This window comes from Pinus tabuliformis, chromosome 4_1 (assembly GCF_031772625.1).
Source record: "Pinus tabuliformis cultivar Carrire ecotype Pingquan chromosome 4_1, CPIR1, whole genome shotgun sequence".
Lineage (NCBI taxonomy): Eukaryota > Viridiplantae > Streptophyta > Pinopsida > Pinales > Pinaceae > Pinus > Pinus tabuliformis.
The window spans coordinates 720,238,621-720,263,319 of NC_142303.1; the positions used below are offsets into that span (position 1 = coordinate 720,238,621).

Below are 24,699 nucleotides of genomic sequence, written 5' to 3' on the forward strand. Positions count from 1 at the left end.
TAAGGTCGCACTAATTGTACTTGACAGGATTTTTGCATCAAATCGTGCTGCCAGGTTCAATGAAGCAGATCCAAATCATAGTGGAAGGTTCGATTATGATTTCTGCATTATATTAATTCAACCATAAATAAAATACTTTAATTTTCATCTTAAATAAAATGTTCACTTACCTAAAATGTTTGATTCTTGAAACTATAAACTATTTGTAATTGACTACATTATTTTATTCCCATTTTCCATCATTCGACATTGTTATCCACTTTGAGTTCAAACAAGGTAATAGAAAACAACCACCATTGAAACATAATGCAGGTTTAACACTCCATAAGTCACAATTATTGACATTGGAGAAATATACTATTAATATTGGAGAGCAAGAGAGATAAGGTATGACATTTATTTCAATAAATCAAATTAAAGATTTGAATGATCTATGATTTCAACTGTTTTTTTCATATAATTGATATGAAAATATGACAAAACTAACAGGCATGACAATAAGAACAATAAAAGAAAATAGTTTGAGATTGCACACAATGAATACTAGTTGTAATTTACTACATTCTTATTATTCATATTTTCTATTATTCAACATTGTTATGTTCTCTCTTTCCCTTCAAATTTTTTATTTAAACCTTTTTCATTATTCAAGCTATTAACAGTCTCTATCATCTCAACAAACTAAGGTAATTGAGTAAATTTAAAAGAAAATGACCATATTAATCTTAGACATATAATTAGATGTTCAAAAAAAAAATTGTGACCATGCATGACTGAAACCAACCTATGTCTATCTTACCCTTGGATATTAAAAATTCATGATGTATTTAGAATGAGAAAGTTATTATTTCTATAAACAAGGTTCATGGATATATTTAGCCAGAACAAGTTATTATTTCAATGAAACTTAACCGATAACATCATTTCATCAATCCTGATGTAGTTTAAATATGGGTGGTATTAGAAAAAATATTCAAAACACATAGTTTGATGGTGAAAATATCCCAATTTTTAAATATATAAATTAAGCATGGATAAATATTTGTTGCATTATGATCCATTAACATTAGAGATGGCTCACTTTGGATGGAATCGATTGGTACACTCAGTATTGATGTCCAAAAGATTTGGTACACAGAAGAAAGATCACAATATTGGTAAACGAAAAGAGCCAAAAGAGAATAAAATTTCAGAACCCTACGGCCACTCAGAGGTTGTCTCACAACAAGAGTAAGTGAGAAAATAGATGAAAAAAAGAAACACGCTAAGAAACCGCAATAGAAAGGAGAAGCTAAGGAACCAGACTTAGTCCAATTGCTCTTAGATCACTCACCTAAAAGCTACTGACTGTGTACTTCCGACAGTCCGTTTTCAAAGGCCCGAATCAGGTTTTCAAAATGGCCAGCTGCGGCCTTTGTTAACCCTTCAAGTGTTTTATAAAAGCAATCAAAATCCCTCAAAGTTGAATGGATATCGCTGGTCTCAATGTCAGCTTCAGCTTTACGGACAAGCAACATTTGATTTTGAAGTTCATGTTCAGCACACTGATGAAGCCGTTCTAAACTATTCTCAGTCTCCCCTTGCAGGAATTCGAAGAAATGTTGCTTTTGTTTAACCGGATGGGCGTCATTATGAAGCAACGGAAGATAGTAGCCGTACGCATATGTCCATTTCAGCATACGCCTGCATTCAACTATTTGTAGCCATGCATCTACCACGTATTTGAATCTTGCCATGGCAGATTGACTCGTGCGCAGCACACGACTGTCAACCAATTCTTTAAGCTCCACCACTCTCACACGCTGCAGATCAGAGAATGCCTTTTCCTGAGACTTTTCATTTGCCTTCCATCTCTCAAGGTAAAATACAAATCTATCTGACGACATTTTAGCAGTCAGTTTCATCGCATCTTCGGAGACGGATTCATGGGACGAATTGTCTTCTCCTGCTTCCGGTCGACGATATCGGTTACAGGCAACCGAAGTGTCATAGCCATGCACGTTCCAATCACGGAGGCATATCCAACAGAATTCAAACCCACAGGACCGTAAACATGTCATATGCATGCAGCCAGAATCCTTCTCGATCGGTCGTTTACACTTGGGACACGGCTTAGAGTTACCAATTATCCAATACAAGTTCTGTGATTCGCCTTCATTAATCATGGAAACCCACTTTTTCACTGTGTCACAATCGATTGGACGATGACATTCCTCTAAACAGTTCCAGCAAAATTTATGCGAGCAATTGCAGACAACCTCCCGACTTGCATCAACGTTAACAACATCAATCTGCACAGCATACTCGCAACCGGGTGACGGACACCATTTAACCCTTGTGTTTTGTTCAACATATGACCTCACAACATATGTTCTATACTTGCTATTGTCTTCCTCAGATAACCCCAAAGAAAAAACCATATCTGCACCCACAACAGCACCACATCCGGGATTTACATTTGGACATCGTAAGTTGAGGCATCCTGCACCTTCGTTACTTATTGAGGTATGAATATAAAGTCTCCAACACTCTTCGCAAAAGCGATGGCCGCAATACTTGAGTTTCTTCATGTCTCCCATCTTGTAATCATCAAAACATATTGGACACCTGATTGAGTTTTCTTCTTCTTTTACGTTGGGCTCATGTAACAATAACCCCACAGCATTCCTCACCTTCTCCTCATTTACAAACCATTGATCGTACACATTATTAATATTCCAGTGGAAGTGACGCAAAATAATGCTTGCCTCAACTTCCGAGACAGAAAGTACATTACAAACGGTTGATATAGCCTTTCCCTGACGCTCAGAAATGTCGTTCAAACTTAAAACGGTGTACTTCATGCATCTATCATTCGCATCGCCCGCTGCTATGTTCACCTGCATGTCGTAATTTTCTTCTGATTCTGATTCTGCTTCAGAGGTGTCATTTGCATCATAATCGTATACATTATCATCAGACTCCATTTTCTTGAATCACAGCGCGAGCTTTTTTCCTTCGTGTTTCTCAAGGTATGAAATAGGATAGACAAGAAGCTGTGCCTTCTCCTTTTAACCTACCTCTCTGAATCCACCAATAGTGTACGAAATATATTGAGAACACCTGCGCGTTTCACTTTTTTCTACTAACCCAATGCCACCTTCGCTGCCATTTATACCAAAAGAAGCATTCACTAGCCGACTTTCCATTGTCAATGTGATGGCATTTCACAAAATTGGGAGGATTATGTGACGAGGCTCTATTAACGGTTTTGGTAGAGAATTACATAGTAATGTTACCTTGATACTTCTAATCTTAGAAATTTCTCAAATACTCTTTTCATTTATAATTCACTTAAAACGATAAACAAATTATTGAATAAATTTTCATTTATAATTCACTTGGAAAACGATAAACAAATTATTTAATAAATTTAACCCACTAGTTTTCACTTTGTGAAATGGTCAATCGGTTTATTATGAAGAAATATTGCAATGTGTAATTAACAAGAAAGATGTACACTTATTTGCAATGGTGTTTAATATGGCAATGTGTAATTAATAAGAAATGTGTGGATTCATTTACAATGGAGATTTTAATGATGATGATGATGGTGGTGGTGGTTAACGTCCACTTAAATCAATTTGGTCTATCGTATTGGACCTATAATTTTCTTAGTTTTTAATTATTTGGCTCCTCGTCTTTCTTGGCGAGATTGGTGCTGTAGCTTTCTTTTTTTTCTCTACGGTCTTCCAACTTTCTTTATCTTCCATCTCCTTCATCTCTTCTGGTTCTTGGGACATTGGTGTCTTAGCTTCGCGATCTATTGTGTTCGTTCTTTTGAAGATAGTCGGAGAAAAAGTTTGGTCTAGGAGATCTTCGTCGCTATTAAATGAAGATATATTTTGTGCAGTATTCGAATCCTCATAATTGTTGATTTGTTGGGCAGCTTTCTCCTTGCTTGTATTGAGAGTTGTCTCTTTCTTTGTTTCTTTCTTGCCCGATTTCTTGTGATTCAGAGCTTTCTCTAGAGTATTCTTCTTTGATGACAGTGTAGTGTTCTTTTTGTGTTGTAGATCTGTGGTGGTTTTTTCTAGCAAAATTTTTCTTGGAGGCTTTTGGGCAATTTTTGGCTAGATGGCATGTCTCAAAGCAGGATCGACATCTGAAGAGGGCACTTTCATAATCAAGTTTCTGGTTCCACACATAGTCTTTATTTGTTAGGTTTATTTCAGCAGGGAAGCCGGTGCTGAAGTCCATTTCCACACAGATGCAAGCATAGGTGGTTATGGCATATTCCTCTGTTTCTGGGCACCTACAGTAAAATTTCCCAATTGCATTTTTGATGGCTTTCAGCGAGGAGAGATTCCAGAGATTCAAGGGTAGGCTTGGCAATCTCACCCAAATTGGTGCTGAGGTTATCACTGTTGTAGAGGGATCGAATGATGGGTTCCATGGCTTCATGAACAGGCCTGATTTTTCCCAAAACCAAGGGCCGGAATCTAGAATACATTATCTGCTTTCAAGATTTTCAAAATCTACTATAAAGAAACCCTTAGCGCAGGGGTAGATATTAATTTCATCAGAAATGACAGGTTTCCATACCTCCGAGATCCAATTGTGGAGAGTTGTCAGGCGCGGCCAAAAGCCATTGAACCGGCAGATTAGGGCACTTTCATATTACTTCAAAGCCTCATCGAGTGAGGCCTAGACCACCTGGATAGTGGGAGCTAGGGCTTCACTGATGGTATGGGCAGGAGCTTGCCCTCCAGAAGCGGATGAGCCACCAGCTATTTTCACGAAGCTGGGAGCCATATTTTACTTGCCTGTAGAACCCAACCGCAGAGAAATAAGGCAAAAGATAAGATTATATCTAGATCTAGCCACGGAAGATTAGATTTAGAACCCAACCGCCTAGATCTAGATCTAGCCGCAAAAGATTAGATCTAAAACTCAGCTATGAAGGGAAATGGAATCGCATGTGACATTGCCTTCGAGCATACAGCTGGACCTGCAAAGCATCAGGTCGTGGCTCTGCAAGTTGGACCACATCTTGCGGCTCAAAAAGTTCATCCCCAAAAAGGGCAAGACTAAACGCCGTCTCTCAAGCATTAGCAAACCGTGATCTGCGAAGCGCAAGAAGCAAGACCGTGGAGTAAATATATCGTACTGGATGCCAAAGGGAAATGCTGATACGATTCACTGTTAATTTGAAGGTCATCGTAGGAAGGTTGTTAACTAAATGAGAATGCATGGATCAGAAGCACGGATCTTGTTTTTATATAAGTAAAAACAAGATTTGTGATTTAAAATCTAACTGTGGAGAATATACGCGCAGCAGCGTACAGAAAAAACCAGGAGACACTGATTTTTTAATAATGATGGGCTATTTATTGCCTATGTCCAAAGAGAGGCTCAACTAGTCTTCAATCTTTTGTAGACATTGATTCAATCCTTGGCCTTTTATTTGCAGCGCATTTAGCATCATCAAGATCTCTTGACAAGCTTCTTTTTTGTTGAAAAGGACTCTTCCTAGCAACATTTTCATATGCCAATATATATCAATAGTGTGCATATATTGATTGAGTCTTCCCTTGGTATGCCTAACATCTGGTATCTATTCTACAAAGTCACCTGCAATCTCAATATCTAATAGACATTATCACTCCATAGTTATGCCATGTTGTGCCTCATCTATTTCTTCCTCAAGGGTGTAGACTCTATATATCTCTTTACTGGGGCCTCCATTCTTTACTAAGTTTATGAATTCATATCAGGATAGTAGGTGAAACCCTTGCATGACATAGATCTCTATCACGACATGTTTGACTACCTTGGAATTCCAGGCTCAAACTTAGTCTTTGACATGCAAAGTCAGAATGGAAATGAATGGTGTAAAGTTTAGGTGGAGAATTACTGAGTGACAAGGAGTCCTAGTAATGTGTAGCTAGGGGGACAAGTCGGCTAGGCCTCAAGGGTATCAGGAAAATAGGCGAGATGAAACAAGGAGTGCTACTCCAAATCTTCACCACCTCACCTATGCTAAGCATAGAGAAATACCATGAGTTAAAGAGAGGGGATATGTGGGAGGGGGAGGCGGCAAGGGTGAGATGGGAGAGCATACGAGGGGGGACACTAAACAAGGAGGGAAAAACGAGCATCATTTTGCAATGAAATCTTGAGTAGGATCCGAGAATGAGGGCTCAAGGAAAGATACTTTAAGAATAATGGGAAAGCCATGGTGGAGTCATGCTCCAACTAAAAACAACTAATCAATAGAGAGAGGCTCCTCCGAGTTTCACAACATATAGCCAAAATTAGAGCTTCCCCATAGCAAAAATCTAATCTAGGACACTGCAACCATAACCATCAATAATGGAGTATTGTAACAAAGAGAAAATTGATAATTCAAATCTGATGCATGCTAAATTTGATTGGAATTTAGGTCCTAGGATCTCCACCTCCCTAAATGAAAAATTCACGTGGTGCATCAAGCTTGCAGTGATGCACAAGGTCTCATCTTGATCCCTCCACCTTCACCTCCATGCATTAGTATGAAAGCCATCATTGGCGACCTTAACCTCCAACGACACACTGTCCCAGGTTGAACACCCATTAACATTATCCACCACCTTCCCTACTTAAGCCTATGTTAATGACTTAGGGGAGGGTTGGCCATGTCTCCACCATTTATTCTCATTGGGAAAATGACCATGCCCTCCCGCACCCATCCCTTCTCTAACACCCAATATGGTTAGCATGTGAGAGTTATTAATTAGTTCTAACTGATTTCTAACTCCACTTTCTTCTAGTTCACATTCTTTTAGGATATTTTGTCAATTTCAAGACTCCAAGTCTAATTTTGACTTGTTTGCCAATAGGAAAAGTAATTTTTAGTACATGCACATGGAATCCCAAACTAATTTGAATTCGTTGACCTCCTAGAGAGTCTACATATAGTATTCATGTTCATTAGTTAATTCCTCAACAACTTCATGTTCATTATTAATGTTCTTAGTCAATTTCTTAACAATTTTACTCTCTCTTGTTCTTTACAAGGAGCTAGTCTAGTATTTTTTGCACACTTAGATCTTGTGATTTTTCTTCAAATCCAACATGGTATTAGAGAATAATTGAGCTTACGAAAAATAATAATATCTATATATTTTAAAATATTAAAGCAACCCATAGAGAATAGACCAAATCACAATAGTCCTCACTCCTTTCAATTGTTTTGAATAGAAGCAAAATATCTTTCTATTGCTGCATAGTAAGAGACTCTATAGGATTACAAAGGGTACTAAAGTTGAGTTTACATTAGCCATTAAAAATTAAAAATACTTCAATAAAATAAGTTGAGTTTACATTAGCCATTAAAAAATAAAAGTACTTCAATGATATGGATGAAGCTTACGGGATACCATTTTTGTCCCTTTCCTTGATCTACTCTTTCATGATGAGTCATGCTCAACACCTAAGGAAGTTTGGACAAAAAATGGAGGGATTGTTTGCCGAGCAAGGTGAGTTGAGAGGAATTTAGCTAGATAATTAATTGGTTTATCTAGATCCCACCATTTCAAGACCCTACAAGACTTATTCTCAAGATTCAAGATTCTAATGACATAAGTCAAAACTTGAGGGACAAATAGAAGGGAGAAACAACTTATCCTTTCTGCACTTTCTAAATTAGGTCCTCAATATTTTGTCTTGGTCTCTTATTTTCATACTACTAAACTCTCCATGGGTAAGAATTGGACGATGCCATATTTGGATGATTTCATTGATTCCTTGACACATGAGTAGAAGAATCACATACACAATGATACTCTTAAGGCTTCCATGCCCTATGCACTTATAGTGAAGAATGATAATAAGAAAGGTAAGAAAAAAAAGGGATTATAGATTGAGAAAGATCTCAATCTAATAGGGGGACTAAGATTCCAAAGGAAGAAAAATATAAGGAGAAGAGAATAAAGTGAAACTTCTACAATAGGGGGTTACATCCAAAGAGTTTTTGTATGGTGAAGATAATTGATTTAATCAAAAAAGTACTTCAATAGCATAATGTAGATGACTACATTAAAGAATGAAGAAAATCCACGAGAGGATCAAAGTATGGGCCATGCTTTGATTGATATATGTTTATCATATAATGAATCGATTTTGGAATCAAGTTCCTATGATCATATGGTTGCATCAAAGCATTCTTTTTTAATACCCTGCACTATTTCTATTATGACAACTTCTCCAATGCCTCTATTTGAGGGACATCTTCGAGATGATTTTGTATACTCTTCGGATCATATTTATGATTAGATTTAAAGATCTAATTTAGAAGTCCATCGTCATCCCAACATAGATCTATATCACATGACACAAAGAGAACACCATACTATATAGTTAGTTAATCATCAAGTGGGTGAAACTTCATGAGCTCTCATTGCTATTGTTAGCAAGCACAAGACTCAACTAGTAGCAAATGTATCCGCATATGATGGTATTGGATAGATCTGAGGAAAAATTCACGATGTGGTTGATCATCAACACCATCCTCCCTCATAGAAACTACATAATTGACATACTATGCATTCTATTTTGGGCGGGTTTTTCCTCCCACTAGGTTTTCCCTTTTTCCCAAGGAAAAATCACAATTTTATTCATTTTGAACAAAATTACATATTGTAGATGCTAAGAATCATATGCATAATAACACATCCTGGTGACCAAGATCAAGAAAAACTCATTAGAGAGTTACCCTATACTACTCTTTCCTACCTTTCTTTTTTTCCACTTTCCGCCAACCACTAGTGTTGGGCGTGGATGATACAATTGTCATTTTATTCTCTTTTACATTTGATGGGATTTCTATGTCAGAATCCGAAACCACTAGGTTTTCCCTGTTTACCTCATTCTTCTCATTTTTTTTATTGAATAAATTATTTCATGAGTACCTAACATGGATGAAAATTGTTGGTACTTATTGATTTTTTTTTGGGTGTTGTAAATGAGTAGCTTATTATTATTAAAATTAGTAGAAACTATTATTATATTTTAAAATTATATATTAGAAATCTACACAGTCAACTCTATGTGTTTGTAGTTTCATTCATGACATGTTTGTGTATCCTATATAATAGTAACATGAAAGATAAAGATATTGAAATAATTTTACAAAAATGGAAGTTTTGTTGCATTTATAGTCCAAACCACTAGGTTTGTTATTTAAACCTAAATCTAAGGCAACCAAATCATCAAACATATATGTTAATATTGTCACTTTCACCCAATAAAAAAATTAATGGAAATAATATGCATGTGTTATAGAGTGCTCACATGTTCTTAAAAAACACATGCATTGCTTTGACTATTCATACACATGAATGTGTTTAGAAGTAGGTCTAAAGAGAATGTGCTCTATCCTGCTTGAACATTATTGAAGCTTCTTGAACTTGAGGGCCATAAATAAACCTAAAGACAATTTTATGTCCTTTCACTATGGGTTCTTTTACCTTATAGCTAGATATCTCTCCCACTAAGATGCTTCACACAAAACAATGGGATATAGAGGCCTTAACTATAGTCATGGCAGGGAAACACCACATCAAGGCACTTGAAATTAATCAATTGAAGGAAAAAGTATTATTAGGGCCTAAACATAGCTTATCGAGGTTAAGTTCCATGGGTAAGACCAATATAAGAAATATTCCTTAATATGGTTGTCATGGGAAATCCAATCCTTAGCTAACGTAGAAATCTTCTGGGCATCTAAGGCCAACCATTATGCCTCAGACCACTCCACCTAATATATATGTGTTTTAGGTATCTTATAGGGTTTAAGGATCATGAATGACACTTGAAATGACCATAGATTACCTATTGAAGGGATAATTGACATTCATGTGGGGATATTGGCCTTTTAAGATATTTTGAGCACTAGGTATCAATTTTATGTCCCTAGACATAATCAAGGGAGTAAACCTAGGCCTTTGGTTTTAAAAGGAAGTTTATAGGCATCTAGGGCCATAAATGACATGTTTAGAGGTTGGTCTAATAAGAAGTTTCTCTATCATTTTTTAACCTTCTCGAATCTAAGGTTCATGAATAAACCTAGAAACTATGATAAGACACAATGATATGATTCACATAAAACAATATGGTATGAAGTCCTTAACCATAGTTGTGTTAGGGAAACACCATCCTAGGGAGTTTGACATTGATTAGTGGAGGAAAATAATATTCTTGGGCCCTGAACCTAGCTTCATAGACTCAAATTCCATAACTAACACCAATATAGGTCGAGTGCCTTGATATAGTTGAGGGTGTGAACCCAAACCTTAGCTAAAGTAATAATATTCTAGGAATCTAAGGCCAAAAATGATGCATTCAACCACCACACCTAATATATTGATATTTTAGGCAGGTTCTATGGATTAAAGGTCATTAATGACACATGAAATGGCCATAGATCTCTTGAGGTTATCTTTAGCCTTAAGGGTCTTAAGGCCTTGAAATGGTTGAGTGGAGAATTTAAAGACTTGGTTGAAGTATGTTGGAAGGGCTATTTGACTCAATTGACTCGACTTGAATATCGGACCTTGTTGACATTTGAGTCAAATATAAGTTAGTAAACAATGCAACTCAAGTCAACCAACCAAGTTAATATAGTAGATTTTACGAAATGTGATTCTGAAACCACGGAAATAACCTAGCAGTCTTAAAACTATTGGAAATACCATTCTTTGAGCTTGTAGAGATCAAATTCAAAATGGGTTTCATGTGCATTAGACTCTCAATCAATTAGTGGCATTTCATCAAAGTCAACTGAGTTAAAAGCTTCAGTTGTTGAGGGTTTTGTAATTTTAGTCTTCACTATGTATATAAGATTAATAATAAAACACCAAAAATATTACCTTGATGTGATTTTTTCTACCTATGTAAGATAAAAGTACCACTTTGATCTTGAAGTGTGTGGAGGATAAACTAAAATATGTTAATTTGTTCTCCAAATGCTATGAGAATAGGACAAATAATCCCTTTTGAAACTACTTAACCACCTAAAAACACGTGGAAGACTTTAATTTGATGGTTATCCTTTATTCGTTTGGTGTTTCCTCTTTTTGGCACTTATTTAATGTGGTAGACTACATGGATGATCACCAAGGCATTTGTGAGTTGTCAACTATCAGTGATGTGACATCTGTGATGGGCCCCAATCATCCCATCTGTGGTAGCAGTATCGAGGGGTTGGCTTAGCTCTTTTGAAAAACACGAGGGGGGTCCTGATATAGCTTGTTGAAGACCATGTGTCCCAATGGTAAACCACCTAGTAAAAGTATCAAACACCTCGCCCCCATCCCCTCCTTTAAATTTCAAGGATTCATGGGCTTGATATGTTACCTCCGTCATTATTTAAACATAATTTATGACACAAAACTAAAATTTGCATCATTATTAACCCTTGTAAGAATTTATTAAAATTTATTTAATTCATATAATAATTTTTATTTTTTTAATAAAATTAACATTTTTCAAGGTTTGTAAGAGAATTTTTCCAACGATGGGCATGGAGGATAACTTTATCCTTGGTAGAAGCCTTGACCAGAGCACCATCCTTAGAAATTTGACATATCAAGGATGGGTTAAACCAATCTTTGAGTAGTTCATCAATCGATACTAATCAAGTGCTAATAAAGTTATTACATTTCCTCCACTCATGAATTTAATAAGAAATGTGTGTTGAAGTGTCCTACCTAAATGTAGACAAGAGATTAGTGCCAATATCTTGCCACAAAGGTGACTAGAAGTGTTTCAGGAATGTTTGCACCAAGGTGGCATAGTTGTGATGGGATGCCTAATCAGTTTTTATTTACCATTTTGTAGTGTCACTGGTCAAGGTCCTGTTATCACTCAGGTTGTTCCCCAAAAGCAGTGGAAAAGGGAATACGGCCAAGGTAACCACTAACCAGTCTTTTAGCTGTAGATTCTAGCCAATCTACAACCAGAGAGGGCTCTCTCTTTGTGATTTAGCTTTGTTTTACTATATGTTAGGCTAGTTATGAAGCAAAAGTATTTGTTTGGTGTTTGGAAGGTGACATTCAATAGAACAGGGCTGAAAAATAAGAGAAGTTCAGACCATTGTGTTAATGGAGTCAATGAAAATGAATTTCTGGGTATGGTTTCTTAGGCAAAAGGAGGAACTACAGAGCAAGATAGTTGAACACAGAACAATTTTCAAGCTGGAATAAGATGAAATGAAGTCAAGGAATGAAAGGCAATTAAGAATCTTTCATTATGCTAACAGAGGGAAAATGAGAAAATACTATCAGGGAGCAGTTAAGAATTCCCTAATTATATTCAGGGTGCAAGAACCAGGGAGACAGGAGCAGTCAAGAATTCCTGCCTATGCTAGTCCTGAATAAAACATAAAAATTGACAGGAATTGAACACAGAGTACAACAAAGTAAATTCTGGGCTATTCTTTTTTCTTGCAATTCAGAATATGATATATAGATGATATATAAAACGTAGAAATAGTGAAACAAGAGTTAAAAAGACTTATTGATCAATGAGGTAACACGAGAATTTTGTAACATATTCTTTTGCCATTAATCCCACAACCAGCAAGTTCATCAGCAAAGCATTCCAATAATCTTTATTCAGAAGGGTTCTCAAAATTACAACGCAGGTCCAGAATGATATTCACCAACCAACAACAATACATATCTTGAGGAGGTATTTATAAAAAGAGTTACAAAATATCTCATAAAGAAAATATCAAGCAGTAACTTCATCCATATACTTCTTCAAAGGCAGTAAATGACATCGAAAACAGAGCGCAATGAATGCAGGAGCAACTTGCGTTGTGCTGGCTGCCTTAGGTGGTCTGATATATTTGACTTTTTGACTCAACCAATCGGCTGGTAGTTGTCTCTTTATTCCGCGTTCCTGCGTTGCTGTCCCAGCCCTTCCATCTGTGCCTGATTCCCCTTTAATGTGTTTTGGCGTGAACTCCTTGCTCGTTGTTTTCATTTTTATGATATGTGGCACGCGCATTAAATTTTATTAAATGCAGACAATCAAAAAAGAAAAAGCGCCAACACTACCTTGGTAAAACCTCCAACATGCCCTGCCACCATTGGTCTGTTGGCAACTAGTGTCTTTGTAGTTTTATTAATGTTTCATCAGCTTTAGTATACCTGTAGTAATGGGGCTGGACCTCAAAAATATTTGTCATCTAATGTTCAATTTAGAACAAACTTTCCAATTTGTCATAAAAGCTCTGTCCAGAGGGAGGTATTGTGTCTTCTAAAATGCTTGATGATGTTGTAATATGATTGGTAACATAGGTATTTACCCTGTGAGCATATTGTTCATGTGTCAATAGTCTTGGATTGCTGGTCAATAAGCTGGGTAACCCTTTGCTCTGCAAGGCTGTGAACTTCTCTGTAAAGGCATTTATTTCCGTCTGCATTTCTTGGCACTTTCTTTCCAGATTTTGTACAAAATTCCTCATGGTCAACACCTTTTTCACTGTCAAAATGGTGCTTGTTTTGTCCTTGATATTCAGAGCTACTAGTTGTTCCTTGGTATGAGTGTTCAAAAAATGAATTAGTCTATTGGCTTGTTCGAGCTTGTTTGATAATAATGCTTTGGCCTTTTTAATCTCAGTTTGAGCTATTTCTATCAATTCAATTTGTTCATAGATAGTCTATATTGATCTCCATTGATCAGTGATAGACTGGCCAATTTTCGTCCACAAAATTGTTTTGATTTCTGTCAGAGTTTTATGAAGAGTAAGGTCTTTCTCCAAGGACTTTACCTTACTTTCCAAGGCCTTTACCTCTCTTGTTTTCTCAGCCACAATCATTTTTTATTTATCATAATTCACCACTAACTTGGCTAGTTTTTCTTTAGCTTCCTTTAGCTATGCCATTTGGAGTTCTAAGGCATTTATTTCCTTCATCATCTCTTCCATGCTCAGGCTGGTATCTGGTACTATTGTTGTTGTTGTTGTAGTTGTTGTTGAAGCTGAGGTACCTGCTATTGATGTTGGGACAGCGGGAGGGATTGTTGTTGTAGTTGTAGGAGGAGTTGTTGTGCTTATTGGAGTTGTTTCTAGTTGTTGGGGGGTCGACACTCCCTGCTTTTCTTGTAGTGCTTCCTCCAATTCTTTCTCTGTTTCTACTAATCTCTCGTTCATCCTCATCAATAAACCCATCACATCCTCCTCTTCTTTCTACTGTGCAACCTCTATGGTTTGAGGGTGCATTGTAATGGGCAGCTTCAATTGCTTTCTGAGGGCTACAATATCTTCTTCTTTCTTCTTTATTAATGCTTGGATACCCTTGGGATCCCTGGGATCATGTCCCAGCTCAATAATAATTTCCTCCAAAGATTTGATCCTGTTATCCTTGGCTAGTGAGGAGGCCTTCTCCAACTCTAATTGGGCAGAGGTATTGTGCAATGAATTCTGCAATTTGTGGGCTAATAATGCTTTGTCTGCCAAGGTGGAGTACACCATTTCTCCGGTTTTTTTATGTAATTCAATCTGGTCCATTGGGTGGATGTCTTTAGAGAGAACTTCCAGATTGGTCCTGATATAATCAGCAGCTGACTGAGGCTGCTGCATTGTGGGCCTGAAGTGACTAAGGGTCATTTTCCCTTCTTGAATATCATAGGTTGCCATTAGCCTTTGTTGATTTGTGGGGGTTGTTCTCAGCAATTGATTATAAAGTTGGATCCTTATTGGGTCATTTCTAGCCTTTATTTTAGTAAAGGCTTTCTTGATATCCGAGCCTTACTTGCTCTGCTGTTTGCTCTGTGGCCTGGTGGATGTGACCTCTTCACCATGCTGCCCCACTAGCTCTTGCTGATATGAGCTGGCTGATGTTTCCAAACTTGGAGGGATCTGATGTTCAGTTCTTTCCTCACCTCTCAGGTTGCTTGTTGACTCTCCCAAGAATTCCACTTCAGAGTAAGGATTTAACCTTTTGCTCTTTTCCCCTTGTTGTTCTGCTGATCCACTTAAAGGTGTATCTTCCTGTCTCTCTCTTTTCTTCGCTCTTTCTTCATTGAGAGGGGTTTGTAACACCGCGACTTCAGGTACCTTTGTCTATGTTGAAGGACCTTGCCCTTGGCTTTGTTCCTTTGATGTATCTGGCTGATCTGCCATTGTTTCCTATTCCCCACCTATTACCTCCTTGCCTTTAGTTGATGTTGTGCTGGCCTTTTGTAATGGTTGTTGAGAAGTCCCAGCAAAAGATGTGTCACCTCCTATGTGCTGGGGCAGCTTGAAGGATACCTGCCCAAAAGAGTCCAGGTCAAGCGTTTTTTCAAGCCCTTTCATTGCTTTTTCTAATTTCTCTTCTTCAGTAATCTCTTCAACTAATGTGCCTTCTACCCATTCTTGTTGATTAGCATATTGTTCAATTTCAGGGATTTTGTGGTGAACATATCCTGTAATCTTGTTTTTGACTCTTCTAAAACTTATGAAATGTTCAGGGTCATATGGTGACCAATGAAAACTTTGTTTCAGCATAAGTTGATCCCTCAAAATCTTATCTGCTTCTTCCCAGACTTCTTCCCTTTTATTGAAGATAAAAGGGCCCAATTGATTTCTTATCTTGAGTTGTGCCTTTTTCCTAGCACCATAGAAATGAATCAAATCTGAACTACTAAATTGTCGGAAGTATTCCAGGAAAAGAGTCTCATAGGGACATACTTTGGCAGCTTGTAGGGGGGTAATTCACAGCCATAAATCCTGATCACTGTGTGATTTTGGTAGAAATACCAGTCACCAATACTGTAGTCCTTTGAGAGATGTAGAATATTTTGCATTTCAGCAGAGAGTCTGGCAGGAGGAGTTATCAATAATAGAGAAGTAGCTAGATATATGAAAAGGTCAACAAACTCACAATATGTATAAGGGGAGTTATCGACTTCATGAAATACTGAGGTCCAGAAAATTATAGATCTACTTTCTCCTTTGAGGTCCAATCTTCTAAGATAAATTTGGAAACTATCAGGTTGATAGTACAACAACAAATGATATATGTAGGATGTGTATTTGAACACTCTTTCTCTGTCCAAGTTCATGAATTTCTCATGAATTTTATTAGCTATGAAGGAAGCATAATCATACTTGACAGCAGGGGGCTGTCCGGGAGTAAATATGGACATCAACACTAAGACAATTTCATCAATATGCTCACTGGTTTTGAAACGCAAGATATATGAAATCATATCAGTAATGAATACACCAGCTTCATTGAACCAGACTTGGTTAAAAGGAGGTGGTTGCCGGGGCTGGTGGTCTGGTTTCATGAATAATTGAGCTATTCTGGCTATCTCTGAGCTGGGCAGTTTGGCACTTTGTTCAAGTAAGAATCCCATAGTGAGAGGAGCCAGAGGCTGAGTTGGCTTAAAGTTCAGCATCTCATTTATGGATTGAAGAGTAATATGGAAGAGGAAAATCCCAGATGGAGCAATGACTGCTATTTGTGTGGGGTCATAATTTGCACAGAATAAGTGGATAAAATCAGGTAGCACATTTACTGAAGGAAGGTAGTAGATAGGCATGTTGGACTCCCAAATTCCAAAGACATCAGTGTTGCTTTTGTAGCTATTCCTAATTTCACAAAAGGTTTGAAGATGAGGCTTCTCTCCAATCATATCAGTAATTTGGAAATCTCTGTCAGCAAGGGGCATCCATTCCAATTCCTTATGTGGTGCATGCAAGGGGGCAACATTCAGGGCCATCGTAGCCTTTGTCACACGGAATGAGTCGATCTTGCAAACAAGATAGACCTTCCTAGAATCTAACGATATCTAGTGACAAGCAAGCCAATCAAAAACTATCTTTCTCTAAATATGCATTTATAAACAAAGGCAAACAAGTGTTTAGGCCTACCTTAGGTCCAATGCAAGTTTGTGGAAGCCTCGCTCCTTTGATCCAAATGAGCTCCCTTGTTGCGAATCTACAAACACAAACAAGCAAACAAATTAAATAGCACCTGAAAAGCCAATATCATAAAGCATACTTAACATGATGATCAAGGAATTCATGAAACAAATGACATAGGAAAATTTGTTGAGAAAAATGAATCTGATTGTATTAATTCAAATCAAAGAAGAACTTTACAACCTGTGCCTTGATGTTGTACAAGCTCCTCCCAGGGTCCAACAAGAAGTCTCCTCTAATTTGACAAGTTTCACTCTCTTCCCAATGAAGCCAAAAAGGTATGTGATCTCTCCTCTCAAGCTTAACTCGGAAGTCTCAATTCCACCAGCATTTACCCTAAAAAATGTTCAGCTTCTAACCTTCCTAGCAACAAGCCCAATGCCTTAATTTATAATGCAATGGAGGGAAGTTACTAGGTCCTCCTTCAAAGGGATAAAGCCCTCCTTCAAAGGGATAGCTCCTCTCATCAAGGGATTAGCTCCTTCTCTTTTGGGATGCATGAACAACCTAAGAGCGACCAATCCATGTCAAATTCCTTCTAGAATCATAGAATTAACCCAAAGTGATTTTTTTAGAATAAACTTGCGCCTTTTTTACTTTCACAAGGGTCCACACCCACTCCTTTAGGGACAAAGCTGGCAGGTCTGTAGTTTTTGTGAACAGGGGGTGCAGGACCGTAGGCAATAGTGAGAGAAAGTGCGGAACCAGAGCTTTATTGATTTTCAATGTCTTTCTCTCATTTCCAAAGCTTGACTTGAAGAGTTGAGGTTTGAGACTTGCTTAGGAGGACGGTACAAGTGATGATAGACCCATACTGATTGCAAATAATCATGGTGACGATATTTTTGTGTAACAGATTGCCCCCTAAAGTGTGAAGTTTGTAGTAGATGAGGATTTCATTTATCATTTAGGAAGAGTGAAGTACTTTATCATTTCAAGGATCATCTTGTGGAGAGTCTGGTTGGAACCTGTAAAAACATTCAATGCAAGATATATATATGAGATCATATCATCGTTGAGGTAGGCATTCCCATACTCAGATCAAAACTGACTTAGAAAACTAACTACTACTCTGATATAGGAATGATCTTGTAATACATCACAAGTATAGACTCATGTGGACACAGTATGGACGCAGCCATCTGTTTATGAATAGTCCACCATATAATGAATACAAAATTCCTCGCAGCCTGGATTGTGGAACTAGATCCAGGGTCTTCATTTCTACTTCCCGAAACAATATGATTCTATCCATGCGAATGAATGTGTTGAAGTCGAACATGGTAGAAACCACTTGATTACCAATCAATGATGTAAATTGTTAACAAGTGTGAGAGAAACCACCAGTGATGTCAATGGCTCTCAAAGTACCCAGTACAATCCATGAGATGTGAATAGATGTGTTGATGTCGAACATGTCACGGAATCCTTTGATTGAAGGTCAATGATGCAACCTGTCGTCAAAGGCGAGAAACCTACCATTGAGGCATGCAGATCCCAAGGTACTTAAGATTTCTAGATCATCTTTCTAAATAATGAGTTGAAGTTGATATAAAGCGATCCGTCGTAGGCAAGCCCACAACATGAAATCATAGATCAAGTTGAAGAAATTTAGTTGCAAGGACTGACTCAGGGATGGTCAAGATGGATGACAGATATTTTTCAGATGAATGGCTTATTGGCACTGACCTCTTGAACACATAACGGCACAACAAATGGTTTGGTGACAATTTACCCAAAGTTAATACCCAGAAACCGGCTGAAGACTTTCAATGTGGTTTGATCAATTGTTAAGCAAAGGATTTCCCAACCCAGGTGAATAAAAGTGTCGTGTTCAAGAGTGGTTACAAAGTATGACAAACAGGCTCATTTTTCTCTCTTTTCCCCCACCATTTCTGGCAAGTACCTCTTTATTTTTGACAAGCTTGAGGAGGATAACATTTGCTTGATTATAAACTCATCCTTCAGATGAGTCCAATTTAGTTTAAATTCGAACCCTAAGATGGATTGGTTCGTTCCTGTTTGTAATTGAACATGTCCTTTACTGTGGAATTTTAACGAGTCCAGTATAGGAGAAACTCGGTGTTTTTCAATTTTAGAGAGTCTGAAAAAACTTAAGAAGACTCCAGGGTTGACCTTTTTCGTAAATTTGTGTCTCCCAGGCCCGAAAAAGTATAAAATAATACTTGAGAGAACCGCTTGATCTTTACGACCAAGGAGTACTTTTCGTAATTAGTACCCCTAATCCGAAAAAGTAAAAAAGCGATCAACGACACGTCATTTTATAACTAATATCGAATTTGAAACGACAAAAATCTGGTAATCTTTTCATGTTTTTACGATCAAAAAAGAGTTGTAAGTGGACTGTCTTTTTAGTTCCGTTTTAACGAGTTTAAAAAGAAAAACTCGGCAATCTTTTCATGTTTTAGGAGTCAGAAAAGAGCTTAAAGGTGACTCTAAATGTTTTTTTTTCGTCAAAAATGATCAATTTCGCCTGAACAATCCATTATCCTGAACAAAAAATGCAAACATTACTCATACATGTTTGAGATGGATAAATATGTTGTAAAAGTTACCTTTCTAAAGTGAAACATAAACAAATTTACAATTCATTTATTCAAAAAACTTATAAAAAGGGCTTTCATTAATTCATTTTTACCGTTTGAGATTTGGGTGAGAAAATAGTGCTTTTGTTCAGAAAATTCCCGTGAAGATTGCGGAAAATCCATCCGTCGGAATCGAGCGCCGTCTTCTCCAGGTAATCCACATCATCCTACTCTTCAAATCCAACCGTTTCAATTTGTGTTTTAGGGTTTTATTTCATTTTTTAGAGGTTTTTTAGGCTAGAAACCCGTGCGCGGGGGCCTGTAGGCATAACACTGGCAGCCCGCGGACCCCGACTTTTTCTCAATGGGGAAAAAGTCAAGGGTCCGCACCTTCCATGAAGGCAAGGTGTGGACCCATGCACTGTCTCTAATAGAGAGGGTGCGGACCCCACAACAAGGGTTCTTAACCCAAAAATTCTCAAAATTGACCCAAACAACTTAATTTCTTGCATTCTAATTTTCCTTTTTGTTGGATGTAGAGTGTACATCATGCTTGATTGGCGAGAACAGGAGCATGAGAACGTGGACATTGCCACGTTGAATCACCAACCTTCGATCGATGCATTGAAGGCATGCGGCTTGTACAAATTCTGGGCCATACCTGGCATGAGGGCCCAGGTGGATTTCTTATAGTGGCTGGTAGACAGGTGGAGCATACAGGACTAGTGCTTCTTCATTGGTGGCCACCAGCTCAAAATTGAGCCAGCAGATATATACTTTTTGACTGGTTTGCCTAAGAGAGGCGAAGACTTGACTCTATTCAGGACTAGGCCAGGTGTCCAGTCTGTCGATAGCCTCCGGCTAGAGTTCTGCAACAGCCAGGCTAGAGACAAAGGGATAGACATTAAAACCATATCCCATCCTAAACTCATGGTGATTGCGTTTACTGTTACCAGACTTTGCGGGAGTGCCACACTACATATTGCCACGGGATCCCAGATGCGGATGGCAGTTGACTGCTTTCGAGGCACCATCTTCAACTGGTGCGATCCTGTGTTGGCTAATGTAAAAGGCCAACTGACCAGAGCCAAGAACGAACAACTGAAGACCTTTGGTTATGGGGCTTTGGTTGTGAGCTTTGGTCTGGAGAGGGTCCCAATGTTGGTCCCGCAGCACCTTACTGTTGGAGTTGGGCTTCCTCGAGAGCCCAAATTGATGCGATGGGTTGCAGTTATGGCTCGTCATCTGGATGAGGGGACAGAGGTCGTTCAATTCAAACCTGAGTATTTCCGTTGGTTGGAAAACCAGGTTTTTGCTATTCAGGACTTCCCTTATGCTGGGGTAGATTTTCGTGGTGACCCAGACATGGCTCTTCCACCAGGAGAGTAATGGGATGATTCACGTAAAATCATTTTCAACATTTTTAAATTTTTAAATTTTTTTTTTTGCTTTTTATATCGTCCCAAAACTGATAGTAAAAGTTTTAATGCAGATGTGGGTCCACAGCGACCAGCCGCTCTCTAGCCTTACGAGAGTAAAAAACCAGCTGCAGTGGTGCCAGCCCCACAGGACGAATCAGCAGAGACCTTGGCCGAGTTGGAGAGTCATCTAGAGCGCTTGACAGGGGACATTCCAGAGACCGGCATAGATGACATTCCTCGTCGACTACAGTGCTATGTGATTGGGGTCCCAGGACCTTTTAGGAGGTTCCTTTGTAAGGTGGCCCGTACAGTGATTTCTTATCGAGATCATCACCAGTGATAGGATGATCGCCTATTGTAGACACATATGACATTTTTGCTTTTTGTACTTATCATTTTTGCTGATCATAAGGTGTTTTTAAACCTATGATCGAGGACGATGTATATTTTGACACACTCCTATATATATCACTATTACGGGCTTATCTTGTAAATCATGTTATGGAATGCTTTTTAAATTTACATGTATGATTATTGCAAATGTCTACTTAACATTCGAGAATCAATTGCATCTGCTAATGTATTTAAAGATCTTGGAATATGCTGATATTCAATATAATCAAATTCACATTCCAAGAGACGCACACTAAAAAATAATCTCAATAACACTGGATTTCTAATGGCATACACTCTATTACGCTGTAATACAATGAGTTTAGAATCTAACCTCACTGTCAAACTCTGAATCCCAAATGAAATATATTCAGATAATAACTCAATCACTGCACTATACTCGGAAATGTTGTTCGTTGTTTGACCGAGGCTTACCCCATTCATAGATACCAACTCGTCAGAGGATGAACAGATAACCCAAGCTGCGGAAGAAATGTTTCGTGTATTACGACAAGCACCATCAGCGAAACCAATGTATGTTTGGAGAGGCATTGACATCTGCAATATCAAGAGTAAAACCAAGATAAGCAGGAATAATGACGAAAAACACTCTCTACGCTAAGCACACTTTTTAAACTATAAGACAGCAGCTAGAAAGAAAACTATCCTAATTAAAAATCTCCATACCCATTCTTTAAGCATAATACCTCTTTAGGTAAAGACCATTTCTGGGTTTACCTAAAGAGTCCCCGTCAAAGTCTACCAATTCATAGGCCCCTTTTGCTAGCTTTCACTTGACAACATAGGGACCATGCCACATAGGAACGAATTTTCCAGCGCCTAATTTATCATTAGCTTGATTGTACAATCAGACTAGATCTCCTTCCGAAAAATTTCGAGGGGTCACATTTCGATCATACTGAGCTTTCATACGTTTTGCGTGAATTTCGATCGCCAATGCAGCATCACGGCGATTCTCATCCAATTGAGCAAGTATAACAAACGTTTTTCCTCTTCAGAAGTGGCTAGAAGTAACTCGATGGCCATTTGCAATGACGGGATTTCGCATTCAATGGGTAACACAGCTTCCAGACCATAAACTAGTTGGAAAGGAGTGAACCCTGTTGACGTTTTTACTAAGGTTTGATACACCCAAAGTGCTGAAAATAGCATGTTATGCCAATTCGACCGATGAATCACAATGATTCGTCGGATCATGATGACTAAAACTTTGTTGATGGATTCAACCAGACCATTAGCTTGTGGATAATAAGGAGTTGAACTATCGTGACGCAAGCCAAGTTGGCCTGTAAGTTCGGTCATCATAACGTTTCGAAAATGACGCCCATGATTAATGGTAATCGCTTGTGGAACACCAAACCTAGCAATTATATGATTGAACACGAAAATTGCAGTTTTTTTCCATCTGCCTCAAATTTAGGCATCGCCTCGGCCCACTTGGTAAAATAATCTACCGCAAGGATGATATACGCATGCCACCCGGCCGAGTGAGGGTTACATGTAATAAAATAGATACCCCATTTGGCAAAAGGACAAACGACAATTATAGGGTGGAGAGGAGCAGGTGGAGCGCGCATCTTACAATAAAAAATTTGGCAGTTGTGGCATTTTCAGACCGCGTTAATACAATATTTAAACAAAGACGTCTAGAAGTAGCCAGCACGCAATATCTTTTGGGTTGTGGCATACCCATACATATGATCGCCACACGCTCCAGAGTGACAGTCATTTAGAACCCTTTCAGCTTCCTCGTGAGTTAAACAACGTCGAAAAACAGAGTCCGCCCCACGGCGATAAAGAGTATCTCCAATAATTTTGAATTGTTGGGACTCAAATCGTATTTTTTGACGTTCTGACCTTGAAATTTCTAGCCGAAAGGATTGGGTCTAGAGATAAACGATGATATCCCCATACCACGGATCTAAAGTGCTAATTAGAAACAAGGATTCGTCCGTAATGGGCTCTTCCGCCACAGTTTCCGTGTCAGCACGCGGGAAGTCACACATTAACACCGCAAAAACTAAAGATTTCTTAGACTTAGATTTTTCAAATTCCAAGTCGAACTCCTGTAGGATGACAATCCATTTAGAGTACTGTTAAACACACATGGACAACAAAGACAATGTGAAAGATAAATCAGGAGAGTACATTTTTTTATTAACATCAGATTTACATTTATAGTACAATATGTGACTCTTGGGTTTCAGATCCCAAGGTCTCTTGGACTGCTTAGTCTTTTCGGCTTACACACTAACCCATTTAGGATTAGGTGTCCAACATTCCCCCCCTTAATCTGAAGGGTTATGTATGAGTCCAAGAAGAGAGCTGTAATACAAAATGTGCAAAAAATGCATGGCAGCACTAGGCTGAATGTGCTCTATGAAATGTTGGTATAAAAGGCAGTGGTTTAAGGATGACCACCAACACTGGAACGCTTAGTGCAGTTCCCGGAACTCTTCCAAAACTGGCAAGAAACTGAAGTTTTCTACTAGAAGAAGTGATCCTATTGTTTTAAAGAGGGAAACCTTCAACCATAAAAGGGAGGTCTCACCCCGCATAAAAGGTAAAACTTCAACCTGAAAAGGGAAGTCTCAACCTGTGATGGTTTAAGGATGACCAACAACTCTGGAATGCTTAATGCAATTCCTGGAACTCTTCCAAAGCTGGCAAGAAGCTGGTGTCTTCTGCTAGAGGAAGTGTTCTCAATTTTGTTCCTGGAACTCTTCCAAAACTGGCAAGAAGCTGAAGTCTTCTACTAGAGGAAGTGTCCCAGATTGCCAACTGAAGGCATGTTCAGGCATCTTTGTCTCTGGCTACAACTCTGAAACTGGTGTGGCAGGTTGTGGCTCAGACTCGCTTGATGTGGCTTTGAATCTTGTAGATGACCATCATTTCCCCCCCTATCAGATACAAGGTGAGAAGATGGAGAAAACTCAACTAAAAGACGGTTCAATATTCTAGAACAAGTTCTGACATGTGTTTGGAATATCTTATTGGTTGTTGATGCCCATTGCCAAGAAGCAATCCATCCAAGATGAATCTTTGTTCTTGCAGGACGTTTGTTTCTGAAGCATCTGTGTGAAGAATGGATGGTTTCATGACAGTGCTTACATGGATGAAGATCAAAACAATTATCTTTCAAATGGCAAACTCGGTCACAGTGTTGGCATTTCATGATCTGTTGTTTTTGTTGTTGTTGTTGTTGTTGTTGCGGAAGAGGGGCAGATTTTGGAACAGATGAAGCTGAACTGTCATGAGAAGCAGGTGAACTGTCATCAATGAATCCAGCAATCTGAAACTGAATGGGCTTTGAGTAGTCTGGAATATGAAAGGACAAGTCCTTGTCATATCCAAGACCAGTTCTGTGCTTGTTGTGGAC

General features: G+C 38.3%; 1 pseudogene; it reads right to left on the reverse strand.

Annotated features, from left to right (window-relative positions):
• Window positions 1–1,340: 1,340 nt before the first annotated feature.
• Window positions 1,341–2,966, reverse strand: LOC149178155 (putative E3 ubiquitin-protein ligase ARI8 pseudogene; annotated as a pseudogene).
• Between the last annotated feature and the right edge of the window lie 21,733 nt (window positions 2,967–24,699).